The sequence below is a fragment of the Anolis carolinensis genome, chromosome 1 (assembly GCF_035594765.1).
Source record: "Anolis carolinensis isolate JA03-04 chromosome 1, rAnoCar3.1.pri, whole genome shotgun sequence".
Classification (NCBI taxonomy): domain Eukaryota; kingdom Metazoa; phylum Chordata; class Lepidosauria; order Squamata; family Dactyloidae; genus Anolis; species Anolis carolinensis.
In genome coordinates, this window is record NC_085841.1 from 77,156,313 (window position 1) to 77,183,118 (window position 26,806).

Genomic DNA, 26,806 nt, shown 5'->3' on the forward strand with positions numbered 1-26,806 from the left:
TGAAAACATGATAAAAATAAGGATTACATCCTTCTGAGCGCAGCTCTCTCAATACAAACAACGTGTCTCTTCACAATGATAATATTAGTGATTGATATTATCTCATAATGATCAATTTCAATTCACTTATAGCCTAGCATTTCCAAAAAACTGGGATTCAGGGTGGCACAAAACAGTTAAAATAAAGATAAAAGCATATGTAAAATGATTGCATTATGATAGAATTAAAGCCATTTATTTCAACAGCTGACAGCAGGACAGCAAGGAAGAAAGCCTCCTAGCCTCCCTGTGAAGGGAGTTCCAAAGTCTAAGATATCAGCTTCTGCATATTACCAGCAGATGTGTGTAGAGGTGGTAGAACTCAGGAGAAAAACCTAGAGAAAAAACATTAAAGCTTAGGCAGGCTCATACAGGACAATACAAAATTTCCTGTTGCCTGTTGCTCCCTTTGTCACTGTTTTTAAAAATGTCACACTAATGAAAACCAATTCACAAGAAGGTAGATGTATAGCGGCAAATGTAATTAGAAAAGGCACTTGAAAGATAAATCCTCATGTACATTTGAATATAGTACAAAGAAGGTAAGCTTGATGTGCATGAAACTTCAAAACTAAGCTTCATTAAAGTTATGACAGAGGAACCATAAACAATCGTACAACAGTATCTAAAATGAGATAAAACTCCAGGTTTCTACTGGGAACCATGCCACAAGTAGCACAACACGTGTTTTCAGAACCTTATGTTAACAAGTTATTTTCCTAAGGGTGGAAAGATATTTAGAATTCATGAACTGCCACAAGTTTTGAGGCTGCACCAGATCTCAATTCAATACAAGAATGAAAGGTCGTTGCCCCAATAATTAACCCTTTCATTGGAAAAAATTTATTAAAATAGCTTTTATTTCCCCTTAATGGCAGCATTTTTGCCATATTTTAGACCCAGGATTTTTTTTTCAATAAGGAAATAAACTGGATGTTCCATTTCACTTTAGGATGAAAAAAGGCCTTTCGTGGGGCTAAAATAGTCAAAGGGAGTCTTAACCCGTGACTAAATTGCCATGAGGACATTTTTACTTTAAATATACATATATTTTAAAATAACATTTTTGGGGAGTGGAGGGACCAGGAGAATTTTACTACTACTGTGTCAAGGTGACAGCCCATTCAATGTCTTCTCTTTTCCTACCGATTATTTCTCTTTGAAATCAAGTCTATATTTCAATGAAATACTACATGAATCAACTAACAAGATGGTCCATTTAGCTACAACAATTCAGAAACAAACAGTTGTGGTGAGCACATAGTTTTCTAACTAAGGTTTATTTAAACAGAGCGGACAGTCTATACATTTTGGTCAGGTATAATAGTCAATCATTACATGTGGTCACAAATATTCAATGAGAAAGGAAAGAGAGCAAGCCTCTCCTAAGTTCTCCAGCTGCAAAGAATTTCAGGAAGGGAAGGGTTTACACCTGTCTTGAGCAAAAATATTTACAGGACATGGAAGCAATGCTTCATAGCTTCTGCAAAAGCCAGGGAGAAGTAAGCCAGGGTCACATCTCCAGAGAATTCACATCAGGTCCAAGCCACATAGCAAATAGTAAAGTATGATGGAAGCTGCAAGCCCCACAACATTTGGAAGGCAAAACTATTATCCATCCCTTTCACACATTATTTTGAATGGGATATTCTTAAGAATTTGTCCACACCCTATAATTGTTGGGGAAAGGGTTTCTAAACAACTGCTCTGGCCGAAGAGATATGAAGAATGGAAATCTGAAATTAAACTGTCAAAGGTCAGACGCCAACTGAGAGCCAAAATATAGTTTATTAAAGTAATAGTCCAAAAATAGTCCAGTAAATTAACAGAGACTTGAAACACTTAATCTTCAGTGTTATTAGGCAGTCAAAGCAGGAAAAATGCCAAAAGCATTAATTGTCATATAATCCAGATTAACCAGAGATATAATCCGGATTTAACATAGAATACTGGAACTCAGCCCAAAAGCTCAAAACGGACTTAAAATGGCAAAACAAACAAAAGTAAACAGTTATGAAGCCCCAAAAACTTTCCCAAAACCCAGAAGTACAACAGCGATTCCAAACTGAAACAAGAACCCAAACTGGGCTAAAAAGCTCTTTGCGGTGACCGGCAAAAACAAGCGAAACTGGAAGACACTGAAGAGTTAGCGGCAAACCGCTGCAAAGACAAACGGCGAGCCAGAAGTTAAAGGAGCAGAATGCTGCAACTTAGTCAAGCCGGCCCGAAGTTGGGATAAGGAGAATGCATCAGGGTTGGAAACAAAGCCAGTAGTCAGCAACAGTAGACAGCCACAAAGACAGGAATGACGCCAAGCCGAGTTTGGGAGCGAAGAGATAAGCCGAGCTGTATTCCAGTCCAAGGTCCAAGGGGTGAAGTCGTCACAAGAAGGTCCACGTCATGGAATGGCACACAGAGCCAAGACAACGGAGGCGAACAGCAGCTAATGCAAAATACTAATAACAGTGCAGTCCAGGGAAACCCACACAATTCCAGCCCTCCGTTGCAGAATAACCCGGATCAAACTTACATCTGTTGCAAAGTCCCAAGCCAGTCTTCAGAATCACATACAGGAAACTCAATGGCGCCCAGCAACACCTTGCCACACGCAAAGCATAGTGACGCAACATCCCCAATTTATTTAGGTTTCCTTGGGCGTCCAAACCTCTAATGCCCTTGGATCAGGTGTCCCAAACTCCTCATCAGAATCTGAGCTCCAAACAGCCAACGCCCTTGGATCAGGCGTCCCAAACTCCTCATCAGAGTCAAGATCATCCTGCCCACACCCAACTCTATCCACACCTGTGGAACTACCCTCATTCCTCCAGGCAGACCATGTGGGATCTGCTTCTGAAGATACCCAAGTCTCTCCAACATTTACAGCATCCATGGGCCCAGATTCCTCCCCAAGATCCTCCGAAGCCCGTGCCCAATCTATGCTAACTTCCTCCATCACCACTGGTTCCTCAACATCCATTTCCAGCTCAAGATCCCCTCCCAAGTCCCCACATGAATCTTCCTCAGAAGACTCCTCATCAATCTCCCTGATTCTCTTCCTGTATAAATCTTCCAGCGAGCACTCCTCGCGAGGGTTCTTCCTTCCTCTCCTGATCCCTCCATTATCACTCACAGCCTCAGAAGACTCATTCACAACATAAACTTTGTTAACAATGTGCAGATTTTTGAATGCCAAGCTCTGAAGGACAGCTTTCCAGGCATTGCATGTTGGTGACACATTTTTTAGGCTTGCACCATTTAACGACATAGTAATTCAATTTTAGTAGCAAACCAGAGGTTAAAGTTAAACCAACTCCTTATAAGAGACACAGACACATATATGAACTCTGATAACGTAATGTATGGGGACACAACATATCTCAAGACCACCTTTCATTTATATTTTAAAATATATATGATTTGTAAGGTAATAACACACATTTCCAAGATTTTTGTCATTTCATGTTAAGCTTACATGATGCACCTACATACTGCAGCTGGCACACTAATGTGTCACAACACAGTTTGGAAAGCTCTGCTCTAAAGAAATCTAGTTCTTTACTGAGCATGTTCAGAGAACATGTGAACATTAGTTGCTTGAAAATACACTTAATGATGCTATATTTGATGTACATTCTGTCGTGTTTTTAAAAAGTTTTTTTTTCCTTTTTTGTGTTTTAACAATTATTACTGTTTTCATATATATTGACAGCATTACGGAGACTGCTAATGAACAAAAGATTAAAAAAATCTTAACAGAAATGTAATATATCTTAATGTATTTTTACTCTGCGGAATGTCATCTAAAGCAAAAAACTTTTTTTTTTGATGCAGCGTTCGCCTTTTCCAGAGCTACACTCTATTTATCAGCTGAGAAAATAGTTTGTATTTCCAACACCAAGACCAGCTACAACAAAGTAAGAACTGGCTGTGTGACCAGTCATAGTCGTGTACACACACACTTTTCTGGATCCTTCTGTATTTTGGGGGGAAAACATTTATATTGGAAAGGTTTTATTTTTAATTGCTTTTGTACAACATACAAAAGCTTGCATGTAATATAGGGCATTTCAAAGTGATGGACTCAATTTCAAAGCAGTATATTTCACGATGATGACATTTTCCAATTACATAAAGAGTAACAAATGGTTTATTGAATTATCAAGTTTTGCTAAACTTTTTGAGCCAGAACCAAATCTAAAAACAACTTTGCAAATGGATAATATATCATAAGACCTGATGTTATGGGGTCGGCATCATGCAAATGACTGAGGCTCGGAGCTATTTGTGCACTGGGAGAGGCATCTAGTGATAATCTTTTAACGTTCAAGTGGTAAGAGTTTCATTCATATTGAAGAAATGGGCCCATCTTTTAAAAATACTCTGTATATATAATTTTCAATGTTCAATTTTCAAACATAATAATGAAAATAAGTGTTGTTGTACATCTTGCATGTAACTTCCAGTTCAGAAACCAAGCTTTTTTAAAAGAGCAAGTCATCAATCAAGACAAATTACACAGGTGTTCACAATAGGAATACACACACACACACACACACACACAATTATTCACAGATAAAAGTTCTGTGTTAGTAAGTAGGACAATGAGGATAAGAGGGAGAAAATATACCTGTATATACATGAGTATAAGCCAACCCGAATATAAGCTGAGGCACCTAATTTTACTACAAAAAACTGGGAAAACACTGACTCCAGTATAAGCCGAGGGTGGTAAATTTCAGAAATAAAAATAGATACCAAGAAAATTACATTAATTGAGGCATCCGTAGGTTAAATGTTTTTGAATATTTACATATAGCTCAAATTTAAGATAAGACTGTCCAACTCAGATTAAATCATGATTCTAACCACCTTCAGTGTAAATGTGCTTATGTATCCTTTTAATAATAATAAGAGTAAAATAATACATGTAATAATAATAATAATAATAATAATAATAATAATAATAATAAATACAGGAAAATAATACATGTAATAATATATAGAGTAAAAAAATAAATGCAATAATAATAAGATTGGAGTGAAATAATAAATGTATTATTATTAATAAATTATAGAGTAATATAAATGTAATAGTAGCAACAATAATAGAGAAAAATAATAAATGTAATAATACCAATAATAGAGAAAAATAATAAATGTACCATATATTCTTGAGTATAAGCTGATCCAAATATAAGCCAACCAGGACCCTCACCCGAGTATAAGCCTAGGAGTTTTTTTTCAGTCTTCAAAAAAAAAAAGGCTGAAAAACTAGGCTTATACTCGAGTATATACAGTACTTTTGTTTTTAAATTTTTGTTGTGCTTTGGAAGTGCTCAACGCTTTTCTTACAAACTGATTGACATATCTGTTTTTGCTCTATTGAATTTTAAATTTAAGAAATAAACAGTGATGTTTGCTGACAATATGCTGTAGTGTGTGTGGGCATGGGGAGAGAAAATGTCACATAGAGCAGGCAACTTGAAGTTCCACTCCATCATCAGATACTTGAATTGGGATGATAACTGGGCAGAATAGTTGTGCTAAAAGCAATGCTTTTGTGAACAGGTTATGTCCACAATATAACTGTCAGTGCCAGTACTTATTTGTACTTCGGCTAAACTGCCTCCATTCATGCACTTAAGTTCTGTGTATTGTATTTATAGTCAAAACTTTGGACAACATTTCATACATGCTTTGAACTGGGCTGTAGGCTAGAAAAGTGTATGCTATATGTTAGTCAACTCTTCCCCAACATTTTTTTTTAAAAAACACAAGAAAGAATTTAGAAGATGAAGTCTATACTGACTAAGTATCAGATTTATCAATGCTTTTCAAAACTAGAAATGCAACACTATCAATCATTTATATTTGATCACCTAACACAGATGAAGCCTCAAATGATTAACCATCTATAGACAATTCTGTACCTTATTTAAGCATTCAAGCACCCAAAAATATGATTACAACAATATTATGGATAATTATATTTTCATTATCTCATCTATGTCTTTTTACATATAGCAATAGTTCAAAGGTATATAACTTTAGAAAAAGCTTGAACATACAGAAACCTTTGTGTGTTGTCAAAAGGGGACTATGGTTTAATTTCTCTATTATATGGATACTGCTGAGCTCTAACTTTAATGACAGCAAGTTAGGAGGAATATTCTAAACATGGACTGGGTCAAGACATAGCTGTACTTTGAGTGGGTTATTTGAAATAAATGTGGTGTTTGTTTCCAAAAGGTACCAAACTCATCCAAATTTTAGAGGAATCGAAAAAAATATGACGAGAATAGCATTCTTTTGCTATAAAATGCAAATTCCCAAGCTTTGTACTGAATTGATTTGATACATTTTGATAATTTAGATCTGTGCATTCTACTCCTAGCCAACTAAGTTCTGCCACCCATAATTCATTTTTCTTTTCTTTTCTTTTTTGATTTTGTACCTTTTAGAAACAAACTCCACAAGTGTAACTTAAGTTAGTCATCTGAGAAACAAAGTCCTTAAAACAAGTGCTACAATATTTTCTCAAGTATAATGCATCAGCAAATGTAATGTGAACTTCAATTTTGAAGGTGCGTATTACCAAAAAAATTGCCCAGTACACAACAGTACTGGCATAGCACATCAGGGAGGCAGGCAGCATGAATAAGGCTGTTTGGGAAGCCACTCCCCTTTGCCAGGACACGGCTGGCAAATGTGCCAGCCTTACATGATTCCCAACTGGCCTCATTCATGAGTTGTTCAAAACCGAAGGGGGGGGGGGGTTAAAGCTCTCTTGAATGAGGCCAGTTGGGACAACACGGGACTAAGCCTGGGGATGGGGGAAAGCAAAAGACCCCAAGGACCACCTGGGAGGCAGGATCTGCAGCTAAGCAGGAATGACTGGTTCATCAACCAGACAATTCTTTCTTCTCCGGGTGCCACTGAGCCCTGAGGTTGCTGCCACTACTGGGAACAGCCTCTTCAAGCTGCCCCCCCCCCCAGCCTCTTGACATAACCTTGATAGCCATGTAACATACAAACTGCAAAGAATTTAAATGCCGCTGAATTCCCATCTCATTTCAGAAGCTAAGAAGACTTGGCCCTGGGTTTTTACTTGGATGGGAGACTGCCAACAATATTAGGTGCTATAGCAGGCATGGGCAAACTTCAGTTTTGGACTTCAACTCCCAGAAATCCCAGCCATCTTACCAGCTGTTAAGCATTGTGGGAGCAGAAGTACAAAATACCTGGAGGGCTGAAGTTTGCCCATGACTGTGCAATAGGCTATATTTTAAAGGAAGGAACTGGCAAAATCACCACTTGAGCATTCCTTGCCTTTAAGAAACCCCTATGAAATCAACAGGTGATTTTATATGATAAGATAAGCTGTTGTGATTATTGTAGCTACTGACTAATAATTGTTTGCTAGTTTTGGTAGTCAGTCAAAATAGATGGTCGCTATTCCAAATGAGTGTTCAACATCACAATAGGCTATGGAGATACTGGTTAACAGGTGGTCAGGAACAATTGTCTCCCTCTAAGTCAACCTCAGGGCTCAACTCTGTTTTGTCACACTTCCAAAGTTTTTGAACTGGCACCATAAGTAGAGCCCAAACAGATTAGTGGCAACTTTTCTTTTCAACGCTGGATTCAGGAAATGGGTTCCTTATAAATGTGCTTTACTCTGAGAATGCATCAACCATTCCAAATACAACATGATTCAGATTTTTCTTAATTTGGTAGTTCGGAATGGGGGAAGAGGTAGGGCTGATAACCAAGTCAACTCCAAGATGGAAGAACCTACATCATGGTGAATGCCAAGCCTGAGAAAATCTAGACTATACTCTTACTATTCAGAAACCAAAGCTAATTTCAATAAAGGTTCTTTCAGGATAAACGTCTTTATTTATTTTGTACAGCAGAATGGGACGCTCTTGAGTTAAGTAGAGGTTTCAATCACTAGAACAAGGAGGAAAGTGGACAGGGGACAGGGAAAAGGCAGAACTGCTTAATACCTTCTTTGCCTCGGTCTTCTCACAAAAAGAAAGCCATCTTCAACCTCAGCAACATGAAATGGACGAAGGATTTGGGGAAATCCAACCCCAAATAGGGAAACAAGTTGTCCAGGAACACCTGGCCACTCTAAACGAATTCAAGTCGCCAGGGCCAGATCAACTACATCCAAGAGTACTGAAGGAACTAGTGGAAGTTATTTCAGAACCACTGGCGATCATATTTGAGAGTTCTTGGAGAACGGGAGAAGTCCCAGCAGATTGGAGGAGGGCAAATGTGGTCCCTATCTTCAAGAAGGGAAAAAAGAACGACCCAAACAATTACCGTCCGGTCAGCCTCACGTCGATACCAGGCAAGATTCTGGAAAAGATCATTAAGGAAGTGGTCTGCAAACACTTAGAAACAGATGCAGTCACTGCTAATAGTCAACACGGATTTACCAAAAACAAGTCATGCCAGACTAATCTGATCTCTTTTTACGACAGAGTTACGAGTTGGGTCGATACAGGGAATGCCGTAGATGTAGCGTACCTGGATTTCAGTAAGGCCTTCGACAAAGTCCCTCACAACCTTCTGGCAAACAAACTAGTAAAATGTGGGCTAGACAAAACTACGGTTAGGTGGATCTGTAATTGGCTAAGCGAACGAACCCAAAGGGTGCTCACCAATGCGTCGTCTTCATCTTGGAAAGAAGTCATGAGTGGAGTGCCGCAGGGTTCTGTCCTGGGCCCGGTTCTGTTCAACATCTTTATTAATGACTTAGACGAAGGGTTAGAAGGCACGATCATCAAGTTTGCAGATGACACCAAACTGAGAGGGATAGCCAACACTCCAGAAGAAAGGAGCAGAATTCAAAACGATCTTGACAGACTAGAGAGATGGGCCGAAACTAACAAAATGAAATTCAACAGGGACAAATGCAAGATACTTCACTTCGGCAGAAAAAATGGAAATCAAAGATACAGAATGGGGGACACCTGGCTAGACAGCAGTACATGTGAAAAAGATCTTGGAGTCCTTGTGGACAACAAGTTAAACATGAGCCAGCAATGTGATGCGGCTGCTAAGAAAGCCAATGGGATTTTGGCCTGCATCAATAGGGGAAGAGCGTCTAGATCCAGGGAAGTCATGCTCCCCCTCTACTCTGCCTTGGTCAGACCACACCTGGAACACTGTGTCCAATTTTGGGCACCACAGTTGAAGGGAGATGTTGACAAGCTGGAGAGCGTCCAGAGGAGGGCAACTAAAATGATCAAAGGTCTGGAGAACAAGCCCTATGAGGAGAGGCTTAAAGAACTGGGCATGTTTAGCCTGCAGAAGAGAAGGCTGAGAGGAGACATGATAGCCATGTACAAATATGTGAGGGGAAGCCATAGGGAGGAGGGAGCAAGCTTGTTTTCTGCTGCCCTGCAGACTAGGACACGCAACAATGGCTTCAAACTACAGGAAAGGAGATTCCACCTGAACATCAGGAAGAACTTCCTCACTGTGAGGGCTGTTCGGCAGTGGAACTCTCTCCCCCAGACTGTGGTGAAGGCTCCTTCTTTGGAGGCTTTTAAACAGAGGCTGGATGGCCATCTGTCGGGGGTGCTTTGAATGCGATTTCCTGCTTCTTGGAAGGGGGTTGGACTAGATGGCCCATGAGGTCTCTTCCAACTCTACTATTCTATGATTCTATGATTCTAAAGTAATTTTTCACACAAAGAAAGTGTTATATACACTTGTATTTCCCTGCATAAAGCGTTATAGTTATTCAAATTTACAGTATATTTTTTTAAATGTTTCTTTCATCAAAGTCCAGGCAACATGATAAAACCAAGATTTGGGGAACATTTGCTTACTTATTCATTTTATTGCTTCCAGTTAGTTATTCCTGGTTAGTACTTGGATCTGAAACTGTCAACTAATATCAGGCGCTGCAGGCTATGAAATTCCCTATAAAGCCTTACAACTAGAAGGCACACACACAAACACAAATGCCCCAAGTCCCCTTGGGGAGATGGAAGCGAGATATAAAAGTAAAGTTATTATAAAACTTATTATAGAAGCCAAACAAGTGCTAGTATGAGTTTTATCATAAGTCTTGACCTGCTCCTTAGCCACAGAGGATCTATAGTTTGTTTTAGCTGCTCCTGTTGGCAGGAAAAGCCGGTGGGAATGATGGGGCAGGGGTACCCCTTCTCAAAAACAGTAAGAATTATTTGAAATGCTGGTTTCTAGCTGTACCCATGTGTGGCCACAACATGAACCAAGTTCACATTCCCAACGTCTTTTTAAGTAGCTAGCAAAATATCAGGAAAAATTCACTAGAATAGAAAATGTGAGATTTCTATGCTCAAATTTGACAAATAGCAGCTTTTGCTAATAAAAACACATTGTGCTTGATAAAGTAATGAAATGCAACAACTATCACGATGTGGGCAGTTGCAATATTCGAAGAACAATTGATCTGCATTGAATTCAGGGTCACCAAAACGTCCAATTTTATCGCGTGTATTTGGTGAAAATCTACAAGAATATCCTGTTAGCTGATGTTAATTTTCTTGCAGATGATAATCTTTGTAATTTTTTTTTCATACAAACTATTGACTTACCTATGAAAGTAATAGTTGTGCTTTGGATTTTTTCACAGATTTCTTGCTACATTCATATGCAAAACAAAAATGTTTTTATATATCTGTATAGCTTCTAATGTTAAAAGAACATTGAGAAAAGTGGGATGTTTGGAACGAAAATTATCTCACTTTTCTGTGCTCCTACATTTTCTAGCTAACTGTGTGCTCTCACTACTCCTCTCTATGAGTGGGCTTTTCCGCTTTCCATTGTTTCCAGTTGTCCGCTGTGTACATTCTGATTTTAATTTTAAAATTGTGGCTGTCACAATATATATACTGTATATGAGGCCCCTAGAACCATAAGACATGCAAAACAATCAATGTTAGGAAATCATTCTCAAATTGCCCCACTTAAAAATCAAATTGCCCCTTGTGGGGCGTGTTGGGAATCGGGGACTACCATGTTTCCCCGAAAATAAGACAGTGTCTTATATTATTTTTTACTCCCAAAGATGCTCTAGGTCTTATTTTCAGGGGATTGTCTTATTTTTCCATGAAGAAGAATTCACATTTATTGTTGAACAAAAAATGAACATTTATTCTATACTGTACAGTAGTTGTCATCACAAACCAACATAACTAAACCAGACAAACTGTGACTCCCGTCAAGAATGTCTTGTTACTACCATTATTTCCATATACAACTGGTATATTTACCAATCCTGCATGCTATGGTGCTTTGTTTGATGGGCGCCGGTCATGCTTCCAAACAAAAGCTTTGCTAGGTCTTACTTTCGGGGGAGGCCTTATATTTAGCAATTCAGCAAAACCTCTACTAGGTCTTATTTTTTGGGGATGTCTTATTTTCAGGGAAACACAGTATGTCCAGTGAAATGAGCTGGAACTCATTCCAGTCTGCAAAACTCACCTGATTTGTACAGACTACAGGAGAAATGGCTATTACATTCGGGTGTTTTTTTTTTAACAAATGTACTGTCTTGTCCAGGTTGACTACTGTTGGTGGGCATAAGAGATCCTGATAGCGTGTCCTACTCTACATAACCTGTAAGCATTTACCGCAGGCAACAGGGTTGAGTTAAACTACTAGGGAAGAAGGAAAGAAAAATCTGGAATTGCCAATTAAAATATTTTTGTAATGATTTTTGTCCTACACTGCAGTAGTCTTTGTAGACTTCATCCTTTTAAGATAAAATGGTATAAAAGGCTATGGATAGTTATAACTTTGCGGTAAAATTGATAGTTTTTTCAATATCTACCAAGTAAATATAGTTTAATTTTCCTGACTTAACCACTTCTCACATAACTTCCTGAAGAGCAAGCAAGAATGTGCAATCAAACAAAAAACTATTAGGCACTGAAGAATACAGGCTGGTAAATAGCAGCAAGCGGCAGACCTTACCTAACACTACAAATTTTGTAAGAATTTCAAAATTCTTTTCAATAGAAACAGCAACTAAAAGTAGCGGTATCACACAAATGTTGTTAATTCTGCCTAACTGTTTTAAGTGTAGAGGAAGAAACAGTGGATAGAAAAAAAAACTTACATATTTGGCAGCAAATTTTTCTCTTAACGGCAGAACATAATGTACCCACAAACTAGTATTTACCAAACGTGGCTGAAAGATCAAATTACACCTTCTTTGGCTTTTGATTAAGCAGTGCATGCTGAATGCATATGTGCCAATACAAGAAGCCACAAGGTTTTAAATGGTTTTAAAGAAAAATCAAATGAGTTCTTGCTTTTTGACCAGAAATCCTATATTGTTTTTGGGAGATGCATAGGATTTGCTTTCAAAAATGTTCCATTTTACCAATATAATTCCATCTCTAGCCCAAAACAAAAGAAAACCAAAACCAAAACACTCCTTGTCCTACTCAGCTTCAGATATTTGGAGAGCTAAGCTTGAAGAATGACTCTCGCCTTGTGGATTAAAAAAAAAACTAAATCAAAATGTCAAACACAGGCAATTATTTATTTACACAGTTATTTTTACATGCATCATGTACACAACCATATTACTGTATGTTAGTTTCTTCCAAAGTCTTAGTGAGTTGCCTTAAAGCCATACTCATAAAAAGGGGAAATCTTATGGGAAAAAATGTCTAGGAGTACCTACACAAGTGGGTCAAAATCAAGTCAGTTTAGTCATGCCTCTGTTCCAACAGAAATCTATCTGACAACAGAAATCTATATTTGGAAAAATATACTGTAGATAATTATATCACGACTGATTAATTCATAAGATGTTATGATTACAGTGATATCTTGACTTAAGAGTTTAATTCATTCTGTGACCAAGCTCTTAACTCAAAACATTCTTCTCTCAAAGCAAATTTTCCACTGAAATGCTATTATATCTGTTTCAGCCCCTGAAGCCCCCCATTTTTGTTACATGTTTTTAAATAAGGAAATGTACTTTTAAAAGAACAAATAATGTATAAATGCACATTCACATGGAACAATAAAAAAGAAAGATCAACTTTTAAATGGTAGAAGCACAAAGTTGGGGCAAGGAAGCACATTTGAGGCAACATAATTTGTGTGTTGGCCAGTGTAACAGTAAGGTAAAGCCCGCATATTCACATGGAACAATAAAAAAAAGATAAACTTTAAAATAGTAGAAGCACAAAGTTGTGGCAAGAAAGCCCAAAGCGAAGAGGTAGAAGCATTATTTTTTTCCTACTGTACTCATTCCAGCCTCCTTATTCTCTTGCTCTCTCTCCCTCTCTCTGTTTATCAAGCCAAACATACCAGGTTTAAAAACCACACAAATTCAACTAACCCAAAGTTCCTCAAAGAGGACAGTAATCTCCCAAAGTGGACAAGAGCATAAGACACGGAGGCACGAAGGCTGCTCCCTTGAAGCTCCAAAGCTCTGTACTCTGCCGCTACCACTCCCTTTGGCGCTAGTGCTCCCTCTGCTTGTATGTCAAAGCAAAAACCAGGCCAAGAGATGGCTGTTAAAACACTCTTAAGTTGGGGTGCTCTTAAGTCATGATTCCGCTGTTTAATCTGCAAGACAGAACCTTATGCCAAGGTTAGAGAAATGTCTTTAATATGCAAATCAAAATTGCCTAGTTTACTACCTACATTGACTAATTATTAGGGGGTCCAATTGGAAAGTTAGCTGCATTAAAACAGTACTTTTTTAAAGGAATAATAAACATTTATAAAATCGCTTGCAAGCTTTTGAATTCTACAGAACTTTTCTTCAATCAGAATATGGAGAGAGGATGAAAAACCAATCTTTCTGTTAGTGTGACATGGAAACAAATCTTCACTGGGCAAGCAATCTGCATTGTTACTGCCAACAAAGTTCTAAGTTACACCACACTGAGGTAGACTTCAAACATTTCATTCCTTATTCCCTTTTGCTTTTAAACTAAGTTTCTTCCTAATAAGGGCTGAAAATTGCTATTTTTCCATAAAATAAGTCACTACCAAGATCAAAATGAACAGTTCGTCACATTAAATGAGGTGGTATAGTCAATTCCTGACGTGGAAATATAATTCAAACATTTTTTTAATACTGTGGTTTACTTAACGCAGCAAACCCTATTGCGCATCTTGAAGGAAACAGACAAATGAGCAAGCTCAAAATCTTCAAACAAACACCTAAATTTAAACTGTTATGCTCTTTGAAAAAGATTTCATGCAGGAAGCAAATAATAATAATAATAATAATAATAATAATAATAATAATAATAATAATAATAATAATGAAAATAAACTTTATTCATAACCGCCCTATCTCCCCAAAGGAGATGAATAAAGAATAAACCACTTTAGTAACATTATTTCTTTAATTTATTTTGCACAAACAACTTTCCAATTGAAAACACAATAACGATCATTCTGATCATTCTCCCTTTTGTAAGACTGGCAACTCAACAATGTAGAAAAATCTATAATGATGATTCAAGAATTCACTCACTATCTCTAAAGCACAGCTACATTAAATCTGAAAGGGTAGACTTTCAACTAGAAAATAGCTATTTATGTTGGCATCTGGCTGTGGCAGCCATTGTCACTCAATCTGCTATTGCTGGGATGGCGGGGAAAAAGGCAAAAACAAATACCAAATACCAAATTCCCACAATTTCCCTATTTATTATTATTATTATTATTATTATTATTATTATTATTATTATTTCATACATTTGTATCCCATCCTTCTTACCCCGATTTTGGGGGGGGGGGGGACGGCTCAGGGCGGCTTCATAACCGGCAATCATTAGATGCCAAAAACAAACAGTTATACAAACAATGCAATTAAAAACAGGTAACTAAAACATCAATTATAAAATCATCATTTAAAAATTGCACAAGTCTAAATCATAGTCTGGGGTCCATTCATTGTCAGTCACATAAATTGTACTTATTATTATTGCTGCGTTTGCTGTTTGAATGTCTGGTCCCACAGCCATGCTATGAGATTTTTTCTGAAAGGATAAAAGGGAGGGGGCTGAACTGATTCCACTAGGAAGGGAGTTCCACAGATAAGGGGCTACCACTGAGAAGGCCTGTCTCTCATCCCCACAAATTACGCTTGTGAGGGTGGTGGGATCGAGAGCAGGGCCTCCCCTGATGACCTTAACCTCTGAGGCGGATCATAGAGGGAGATACGTTCAGACAAGTAAGCTGGGCCGGAACTGCTTAGGGCTTTATAGGCTAGAGTCAGCATTTTGACTTGTGCTCGGCAACAAACTGGCAGTCAATGGAGCTGGCATAAGTTTCATTTCCTACTAGATGATGCAGCAAGATATTCAACTGAACTCAATCCATGTTAATCTGTAAGCAGTTACAAACAACTACTTGGAGTAATGGTTCAGAATGCACATTTCAGGTACATATCCAAATGCATAGCCCACTAAATGTCATGCAGAGCAGGTAAAACAACAACAACAACAACAATAATAATAATAAAAAACAAAACCCAGCAACTCTAAGATGCCATTGACTGTAAGGTGCATCCCTTTTTTTGGAGCCTCTAAAATGGGGAAAAAGTGTGCCTCAGAATTGGTAAAAAAAATTGGTGCAGGATTTCTGTAGTGGAGCTTTTAATATGTAATAGATTTTAATGTTTTTAGAAGTATTCTAAATCAAAGTTTTAAAGTCGGTTGTTGTTCAGTCTTTATAATTCCAGTTTTTTCAAATTGTTTTGTTATTATTTGATTATTATTATTACAGCAACACCAGAGTCACTCCAAGTGGCCAGCTTTTGGTCAAAGGGCATTTAGTATAATGCCAACTTTTTAACTTGGTGTTTTTAAATACATGATAACTGTACCCTCAATTAGCTTCTGATACGATAAATAAAAAATTATTATTTATTAATTTTTATCTTGCTTTTCTCCCATGGGTGGGACTCAAAGTGGCATTTTAGCTATTTTAATGTACAGTACAAACAGTTTTGGATTGCGCATGGGAGAAAAACAGGAAATGAATTAAAAACCCCGTTTAACATTTCCCATGATCTGTAGTTCCCTACATGCTTTCTGCTTCTATTACATTTACAATATCGTTGATCTTAAAGCTTTCCCAATACGCTCCAGAAGTTATTTTTGTGACTTTCATTAATAGCATGCCAAACTTTTTGTTCTTTATTTCTATTCTCATTAGGGTACAATATCAGTTTTCTGAAGGAAGTGTTTTTGTCTTTAATTGCTTCCTTGACTATTATTACCCATGTAGGCATCCTTTTGGACTGTACTGTGGTATAGATTGTAGCTTGGCTTTTAAAAAAACTTCCTCATGTTGTGGAGATCTGTCCCTTTCAACTTCCTTTTCAGCAGTTCCTCATTTCTGAGCAGTTTCTTCTTTTGTGTGTTTGCACTGAACTTTCTTTCCAACTGTCAAATAGGAATGTTATCACTATTCCTGAACATTCAGCATAGTTACACAGCACTCCATCTTCAGGGTAGCAATTAGCATTATGAATGGCATCTACATACAGAATTGTCTCTGCTCAGGATAGCTTCACAATTAACTATGGCACAATAATTTTAGGGATAGCTACCCCTTTTTACAGCATGTCAAGACTGCCCTCAGTCAGGAGTAATGTACAGCTTTCTAAGAAAAAATTCCATTTTGATATTCTGCAAGTTTGCTATAATGCATGATTACAGTATAAATTTGTAATAGCACAATTAACTGAGTAACACTATTCACAGAAAACAAACTTTAATTGGCTACAATGCAATTGCCATCTTGAACATTTAAAATTTAGGAACTGGTGCTTGCTCACATTTTTGCGGTTAGGCAGCCATCCTAAATCCTTTAGATTGCACTATATGAAAAAAAAAATAAAAAAATCTGTTCCTTATTTGAAAATGTTATTTCCTGTTTAATTGTTTACTTTGAAATAAGTTATACTCCAGAAACTTTGTTTTTGTGGCTGCCATAAACTATGTGAATTGGTTGAGACTCTATGAGATATTCATTGAAAAACAAAAGCAAAACGTGCTGCAGGATGTCCTGCAAAAACAAAGTTTTGGCAGTTTAATAAACTTTTTTCATGTTTTTATGATAGAACCAATTAGGAAATGACCTTTTATAACCCAGGGACAAAAAGCGTGTTACATAGTGTTATCAGCCATATAGGCTTGAGAAGATGTTCAGAAGCTTTGGCGCAGGGAAGGGTTAACACCCCTGTGATGTTTGTTTGCTGTCAGTGCCCTTGTTCAGAAGATTTCCCCACATTTTCTGTATCTGTGATAATTGGATTTTGAAAAAATTGACTTGTTGTGGAAACAAGGATTGGTTCTAAAAGTTTCAGTGGAGGCACCTTTTCCCATGATAATTCTTTCAGGAGTGAATTTCCCATCTGAGGGGTTAATTTCTCTCACTTCTTGTGGCTTCACCCCTGTTCTTAACTATGACTCATTTATAAGTCACATGTTTGTAACTCAGGGACTGCTTGTACAGGGACATCTAGTTTAATTCGTTTTGTGTCTGAGCTCTTAACTCAAAATGTACTTACCTCGAAGTGAATTTTCTCACAGCCTTGAAATGCTGTTCTCCATTCCAGCCCTCCCCATTTTTGTTATGTTTTTTAAAAAGAAAAATGTACTTTTTAAAGAACAAATAACATATAAATGCACACTCACGTGGAACAATTAAAAGAGAAAGATCAACTTTAAAATGGTAGAAGCACAAAGTTGTGGCAAGGAAGCACATTTGAGGCAACAAAATGTATGTTGGCCAGTGTAACAGCAAAGCAAAACCCGCACATTCACATGGAACAATAAAAAAAGATAAACTTTAAAATGATAAAAACACAAAGTTGTGGAACAATGGCAGAAGCACAAAGTTGTGGCAAGGAAGGCCAAAGTACAAAGTGAAGAGGCAGAAGCATCATTTTCTTCACACTGTACTCATTCTAGCCTCCCTTCCTTTCTTGCGCTCTCTCCCTCTCTCTTCATGAAAACAAGCATACCAGGAATAAAAACCACACAAAATCAACTAACCGAAAGTTCCACAAAGCAGACAGCAATCTTCCAAAGCAGACAAGAGCACGAGACACAGAGATTGCTCCCTTGAAGACCTAAAGTCCTGTACTCTCGCGCAAACACTATCTCTGGCACTAGCTTTTAACTCAAAATGCTGTCAAAGTGAAACCCAGGCTGAGCAACGGCTCTTAACTCAAACTGCTCTTAAGTTGGGATGCTCTTAAGTCGAGTTTTGCTGTATATGGAAAAGATTTGGCAAAAGAGTAATGACAAATAGAAGTAACAGGCCACTGCATCTACAAGACAAAAGTTTCTAAAGGTGCTGTGTTTTATGCAAATACAGATCTCCTGAAGGACATCTGTCAAGCTCAAGGCCCACAGGCTGGATCTAGCCAGCCATGTAATTTTATGTGGACCTCCATATGCTGGACTACAACTCCTGTATTCCTCATCATTAAACATCATGACTAGAGCTGATGGGAGTCGTGACAGTAAATTCTGCAAGGCTCTTTAGTCAGGATAGTGGGGTTTGAATTTAGATACATGGATTGTGGAGATTATTATGCTTGACTTTAAAATGTCTTTTCACCATTCCCCAGCATAAAGAGCCACAAGTGCTGTTGGGTTGCAACCTCCATGGGTCACATGGAAGATAATCAAAAGTGATGGAAGTTGCTGTTCAATAACATTTGGGAAGTCAAATTGGGTAAAAATCAAAGAGCACCGACCACTATGTTAAAAACAATTACAACTAATCCTCTGTATTCACAGATTCAATTGCCCTTTCGGGGCAGGCATTAAACTGATGTGGCTCTTAATGAAAATGAGTTTGACAACCCTGTTCTAAAGTCTGGAAAAACTCCTTCTGGTTGTGAGTATTTTGGACAAAGGAGAATCAACCTATACTAGCACATGTTTTCCTGTGATGATGTGTTTACTATATTAGTAATTTCTTTATTAATGAATTCTGCTTTTAATATATTTGATACAAAGGTATGTTGAATTTTGTAATAAATTAAGTAACAGAAAAAATATGTTTCTTATTTTGCTGTTACTGTATACAAAAGAAGTCTGCATTAAGTGTTTATTAAATGATACCATAGAGATCCAGTTTAGAAAAACTAAATACTGTACATCTGTTTCCCTTTATATTTTCCTATATTTACTCTTTGACAGATAGTGTGATAGAAATAGCAGTTTCTTTCTCATTCCAGTATTCTGACTCAATACTTATTTGTCTTTCTTTTTACTTACAACTACAGTAGAGTCTCACTTATCCAACATAAACAAGCCGGCAGAACGTTGGATAAGCAAAAATGTTGGATAATAAGGAGGGATTAAGGAAACGCCTATTGAACATCAAATTACATTATGATTTTACAAATTAAGCACCAAAACATCATGTTTTACAACAAATCGACAGAATAAGCAGTTCAATATACAGTAACGTTATGTAGTAATTACTGTATTTACGAATTTAGCACCAAAACATCACAATGTATTGAAAACATTGACTACAAAAACATTGGCTACTAATAAATTGACTACAAATAAAGATAGAATTGCATAAAATGGACTTGCAGTAACAACATTGTTGGAAGTTAAATCCGTAAAAGGTTGTCCTTGCTGCCTAGAGAAACAGCTGTGGATCCAGGCAGGAGACAAACTGCGTTGGATAATCCAGAACATTGGATAAGCGAAGGTTGGATAAGCGAGACTCTACTGTATATCAAAAATGAAGAGGGAAGCAACCTTGTATCATTAGCAATCATGATATCAAACAACTCTTCTTCTAGATCAGCTAACCAGTAAAACATAAGGAAACTATGTTTCTTTATAGTACAGATCTTCCATTGCGGGGAACTAAGCATTGGGTTCCCTGATATTTATATTTTTAAAACCCAGCATATTTTATTTAAATCATAATGTAATCCATCAATTAAAAAAGCATAAAAATCTTATCACTAAAATATGCTATCAACAACTCAATAGAGCAGTTTATATTTTCTAGGAGTACAGTTTGTGTATACAGTGGGTCCTTGGTATCCATTAAGGTTTGGTTCCAAGAGTTCCCTTTAAATATCAAAATTAAAAGTTGCTCAAGCTATACAATGGCATAGTAAATTGTGTTCCTTACATAAAAGGTGAAGAATTCACACAAGTGCCTGAGAGCAAGACAATCTGAAATAGCACAAGGCAACAGCAGGATACGAATTAGCATAGTGTCCAGCATGCAATAAAATCAAGGTTTGACTTTCAGAATGCTGCCCCCCCCCCCCCCATCAAGTATTTTCAAGCTATGGCTGGTTGCATCCATAGATGCCAAATCTGTGGACATGGGTGACTGATGGCACATTTAGATAATTTTATTTTTATACATGGTATTGAGAAAAAACAGGTATATCAAGCACAGACTGCAAGACATCAGGAACATTACATGCTACATTTCCAGATGAGTTCTCTTCCTCTCTATTCAAGTTAGATCATCAAGAATAAAGTAGGGAGATCTCTTCCTTTGTTCTGGGATGAAAATCTATGTCGAACTAGGAATCTATTATTATAAAAACAAAATTGTCACCTACTATGAAAATTGTATCATGAAAAGGCACAGTAGAAAATAATCAAAATATGTGTAAGGACTGATTAAAAAGATCAACATTACTTGATTAAAAAACCTAGCAAAAGCCCAATTCATATGCTAGGTATTTCATACATTATCAGAAGCTTCTTTTTTCATATAATTCAGGAAGAAATGCTAAATTAAACATTACATATATATCCCATGCTTCTACCAACAAATGGCCATCATGCTCAGAGGTAGCATATTTCACTGCTGAACAGTTCTTACCATCAGGAAGTTCTTCTAATGTTTCAATGGAATCTCTTTTTCTGCAGTTTTAACCTACTGCTCTATGTTCTAGTCTCATGAGCAGTTTGAAACAAATTTGCCCCTCCTTAATATGACATCTTTTCAAATATTTAAACATGTCTATCCTGTCTCTTCTCAGCCTTGTTTTCTCTAAGCTAAACATACCAAGCTCCTTAAGCCATTCCTCATAAAGCTTTGTTTCTAAACCTTTGATCATCCTTCTATGGGCACGTAGCATGTCAATATCTTTCTTGAATTATGGTGTCCATAACTGGACATCTTATATTCACCTTATATTGCTAATTTTTCATCAACAATATTTTATGTTATCTATCTGAAAATGCAATTTTTCTTTAAAATCATGCTTCATGTGGTGATATCATAAGGGAAATCAAGAACATACCCTTAACAATTATATACTTATTAAAATCAACATTAGCATTAAGTCTATCATACCACAGAAAATCATGCCATCCAAATCTTAGGCTAAACCCTTCTAATTGTAACCTTCTTATTTATCTCAAATTAATCCAATCTTTAATGCAAACCAAAGCACAAGTTGCAAAGCATATCTTGCAGTCCATCAACTGGACCAAAAACATGGGCTGTTTTGAGCATTGTTTCTTACCACCTTGCCACGTGTTGCTGGAATCAACCAGTCTTGCTGTGTTTTGGTGGCACCCACCCAAGCGAGCGTGGGGACCTGTCACCCCAAGCCCCACTTCATCCCAGCTTTCCCTCATCACATGAGGAGGGAAGGAAGGCGAGCCAGGAAGGTGCCTCACTATGTCTTGGCCGTGGAGCCCTGTGCAAAAGGCAGCCCCTTGCCACCAGTGAGAGAGCCCCCCACCACACACACACACACACACACACACACACACACACACACACACACCGAGGCTCCTCCGTGGTGCTGACTCTCCTTTTTTTTTTCCTTTCCCACAGCATCAGCTTGGAAAGATGGGAAGCCTCCTGTGTATGCCGCCGGCTTCTTTTAGGCAGCAGCAGGGTTTTCTTTTTCCAGTTTAGCCATGGAGTCGCCCTGGAAGTACTTGTAATGGGTGTGGTGGGAGCCATCAGACTCTGTGGCCGAACTTGAAAAATCCTGTTGCTGCTGCTGAAAAGAAGCCAGTGTGAAGAGGTCCTTAGCCGAAGGCTATCCACTGAATTTTATAACATAGTGAAAATTTCAATTGTGGTATCTCACACTGAAACTCATTACAAGGAGTGGGAAATGTATACATCTACAAATGGTGGCAAGATGTCAAGTCTCTTCAGCACAACCAATAGTGAAAAACAATGAGAAGTCCAGCCCAACATCAGCAATAATATTCCTTCCTCATCTATGCTCTACATATTGTAGGATGTCTAATTTTTAGTATAGTTTAACTTCCCTCAAGCTTCTCAATAAGGTGAGGCAGAAGAACATAGAAATATGTTATTAGTAACTACAGCCTGAGACTGCTTAGCCAATATAGTTATTGAATAAAGACTGAAATATGCAGAGCAGATAATGAGCTTAGATGAGAATCCAATGTCCTCTGTTGAAAACATTACTTGCACACATGTACTATTTACATGTATAATGTCATGAATACAGCAAAGAAATTGGCTGTGGTTCACTACTGTGTTTACCAACAGTGGCAAACATGTATTGTTGTTGTTTAAGTGGCCTTGTGATTTAAACGAGGCTTCCTACTCCTAAATCTTGACACAATCTGTGTATGAATTTGGCAGAAGAAAAAGTACAGTCTCAATGCAAGGTCCAGAAAGGTACAGATCAAGGAACAGATAATTCCCTGGAGTTAAACCAGATGTGCAACCACAAACTCCCCCCCCCCCATCCTTTAACAAGCAAGTTTGTGAGCAGGCTGGCATCTAATTAAACAATCACTACTGGCATTTCTGTTCTTTCACTCTTCAGCCCAACATCAATAATTGCATACTTGAGTTTTTCTGGTACTTCACTATGTTTTAAAAGTTACTCTCCAGCTCAGTAATCAAACTTAATTTATCATAATAGGGTTTCCATCTACCAAGAATGGCATAGGTCAGATGCACCTCCATAACCCCAAGCACATGTTATGCTTCAGTGAATTATAAAGACAAACAGGACAAAGTGGTCTTTTTTTTAAAAAAGAATTCTAGGAATTTAAAACAACTAGTTTTAAAAAAAGAAAATATAATCATTTGGGTCTACAACCCAGCCACAACAAGCAAGCAATAATTCAGATGAAGTAATTTTGAAAGAGAGAGGATGAAACAAAAGGCTCAAGCAATTAGATCTCACATATACAACAGTTCTTACTATACAACATCACAAGCACAGTTTCTGCATTCTTACTTCCACTGTTAAGGTGTCTTCCACAGGAAAACTATGCTAAAATGTTTGCGACAGTCTCTCTCTGTTTTAATATACAGGTTTCAATGACTTGGAATGGGAACAAATTTAGGACAAATTTTTACACAAGTTCCTTTAGGGAGCCTTCAATTTGGTGTTCTTCAGATGCTTGAAGTCAATTTTTAAAAGTCTTCACCATTTTAACTGTTGGTTGTAGCCAGATTTGGCAATTACTTATATGCACAAGTGACTATTACCCCTTAGATACTGTCCCATCCCTGAGATCAAGTGCAGTGCTTTTCTATGCAGACTATGGGCTAAGAACCTTGTGCCTTTATTAAGGTAAACTCTAACAACTACAAAGTCTATCATTAGATTGTATTTAAATATGTTTTTATGTATGCTTATTTTAATCTAAATGTAACTTTTTATGTTTTATGTTGTATGCACTATTGTAGTGCCGTTTGTAAGCCACCCTGAGCTCCCCCAGGGGTTGAGAAAGGCAGGATATAAATATGGTAAATAAATAAATAAATACTGGTAACAAAATATGTACCATGGACGTTTTTTAAAGAATGCCATACCCTACAAGTTCAAAACAGAAGATTTACTCATGTTAACTTCTAATCACACAACAGAAGTACTGTTCTAAGGAATTTATTTCCTTGCTGTAACAGTGGGCCGAGTTCCACAAGTGCTCCTACCAGGACCGTGTAAGTTTTAAATTGCTTATCACTAAAGAAAATGAAATTGGATCTGCATGTGTGTTTAGAATACAATGGTGCAATTTTCCATATTCCTATTAACACTGACCATGCATACCTCTTTCACAGGGATACACTGCTGTTTGCAATACAAAATGCTTTTCTTTGTACATCCCAAAGGTTTCTAGAACTTGTAAATCTTTATGTCCTGCAAGAAAGTACTTTCCCCATGCTTTCTTCAAACTTTCTGTTAAGAACCTTGGGGTCTCTAGACGAACAATATCTGCTCTGTGGAAAACACCCTGATGACCGTACCACAGTATAGTGAAGAGCATCTAGCAATGGTAAGGAGGAAGACCTTCTTTGCTGTAATGCATATCACTTAGAATCATAGAATCATAGAATAGTAGAGTTGGAAGAGACCTCATGGGCCATCTAGTCCAACCCCCCGATAAGAAGCAGGAAATCGCATTCAAAGCACCCCCGACAGATGGCCATCCAGCCTCTGCTTAAAAGCTTCCAAAGAAGGAGCCTCCACCACAGTCTGGGGGAGAGAGTTCCACTGCCGAACAGCCCTCACAGTGAGGAAGTTCTTCCTGATGTTCAGGTGGAATCTCCTTGGTCTTCCCATGGTGGTGTTTACCATCTTTGTTCACCTAGGACGATATCACATTAGCGTTCTAAAGTGGAGCTGCCCACTTCTTTGCTATCATCTGCTTTGCTGCTGCAGAGTTCTGGGAAATGTTGTTTAAGGAAGCCAAGTACCTCTCTAGCTGAGAATTCCATAGGCCCCAGCCTAAACTACATTTCCCAGAATTCTGCAGGAGCTAAGTGGGCACCTCTGCTTTAGAATGCTAATGTCATAGTGTCCCTAGACACTGTCCTGATCTTTAAAGATATCATCATCCCCTGGTGAATTTAAATAAATCTTTTAATATTTTTATTGTGTTAAATGTTTCTACTGTATTTTGCTAGTTTTCATGTTGAGAGTAGGTTGTAATACTCGTAAGCAGCATACAAAAATTCTTAAATAAATGTACACATGTATCATACAGCAAATGTGGTGTTAGTTTTGCTTAACCTTTTACATTATAATACAGGATCACAACACAGTGTGAAGTAACTAGAAGAGCTGCAACCTTAAGAAAATGGGGAAGTAAATATATGCCACACTCAGTGGGATGGACTAGATTTATACTCATACTAGAAGAAATATAACAGTATGAATTTTGGTTAATCGTTAATATTTTTAAAGGGACCCACTACAATTACTACTAGTTAGATTTATTTTGTTATAAATATTAGTGCCCAAACAGCATAATACGTTCAGAACAAATCAGTGATAACCTGAGGCAAGAAAAATCTTTATTTTTTTAACAAAATAACCTTGTTGGTATTCAAGGTAAGGTCAAAATTCATGATATGGAAATAACATTATTAAGGGTAACTGGATTTTTAAAACAAAACTACAATCAATTTTCTCATTTTAAACCAAAACAGTATCAAAAGGTTTTAAATAAAAGGTTGTTTAAATATAAGGTTGTTTAAACTAATATTTTTGAGGGGAAAGTCAAACAGAGGATTATTTATTCTGTCAACAATAAATACATACCTAGAAGGATTAGTCTGAGTTTACCCTAACCTCGCTGATAATAAAAATTACTTGAGGTAACAATTATTACAAAGATGAACAGTACCAAAGTAGTAAGAAAAATGAAGACATATAACAACAAATTTCAATTTGATTATTTTAAACATTTGCACTTTGTGCATATCTGAGAACATTCAGGCTTTAAACCACTGGAATTATACTTCTAGTTCTATTTCCTATAAAAACAACTGCAATTAGGATGTTTATTACAGCTTTTCGACTTGAATATTTAGCTATTAATTTGAAGGGAACAAAAAAAATCTTCCACACAATATTATTAATTATAATTCCTTATGTCAGAAGACCACCATACAACCCTGAAGGTTGTGCCGTATCAATATGAACATACCCAAAACTATCTGAGTTTTGAGTGCTAAGCAGTATCAGGTCTGGTTAGTATCTGGATGAGAAATCACCAGGGAACATCCGGGAAATCTTAAAAGGGCAAGGAACGAATCCTGAGTGAAAATCTAGAGAGCTAGTACCTGACATAGCTGATAGTAGCAGGCTACATGGACCCATTTGCTAATTTTGTGTAAGACAGCTTCCTGCATTTCTTGTTCAACCATCTTATAAGAAAAGTAAAACCTTGTTCTTCCAAATATCAGACTAAAAGTCCCATCAAGTCCAGCTGGCATGCCCATGATAGCACCTGTAATACTTTATATTCCTGCATGGCAGGGGGTATTTGATGGCCCTTGTGGTCTCTTCCAACTCAAATTCTAAAGCCAACTGTTAGTGCAGATTCCTCATTCCTTGCTTGATTTTTTGAATTAACACATTCCCAGTATAACTATGTTTCTCTTCACTATTACAAAATGTGACATTTTTTTTTAAAAAACTCTTTAACTAACAAGGATCTATTTAGTTTTAAAATATATGAGCAGAGATTTCCTAAACTAGATATCATTATGTATCATGGAAAGCCTTCAAATTTTCCAAGCAAAGCTCAAGAACAGAACTACACAACATGTGGCCCACAAAGGGCTTCCCTGTGGCTCACTGAAGTCAGGGGAAGCATTGATCAGCATGAGGAAGTCTTACCCTTCTCTAGTGCCACACTGTTCCTGAGGCAGGCTAAGGGGCAAGGCTTCCCCTTCTCCCTCAACCTTTTCGCTGCCTGTTTCAGTCAGCCAAGCAAAGATAGGGCTGAGGCCCAGCCCCTTC

At 37.5% G+C, this 26,806-nt stretch overlaps 1 protein-coding gene across 3 annotated transcripts in view; it reads right to left on the reverse strand.

The window, feature by feature from the left end:
* tab2 (TGF-beta activated kinase 1 (MAP3K7) binding protein 2) overlaps positions 1-26,806 on the reverse strand; it is a 58,037-nt gene that overhangs the window by 21,976 nt on the left and 9,255 nt on the right. The window lies entirely within an intron of this gene.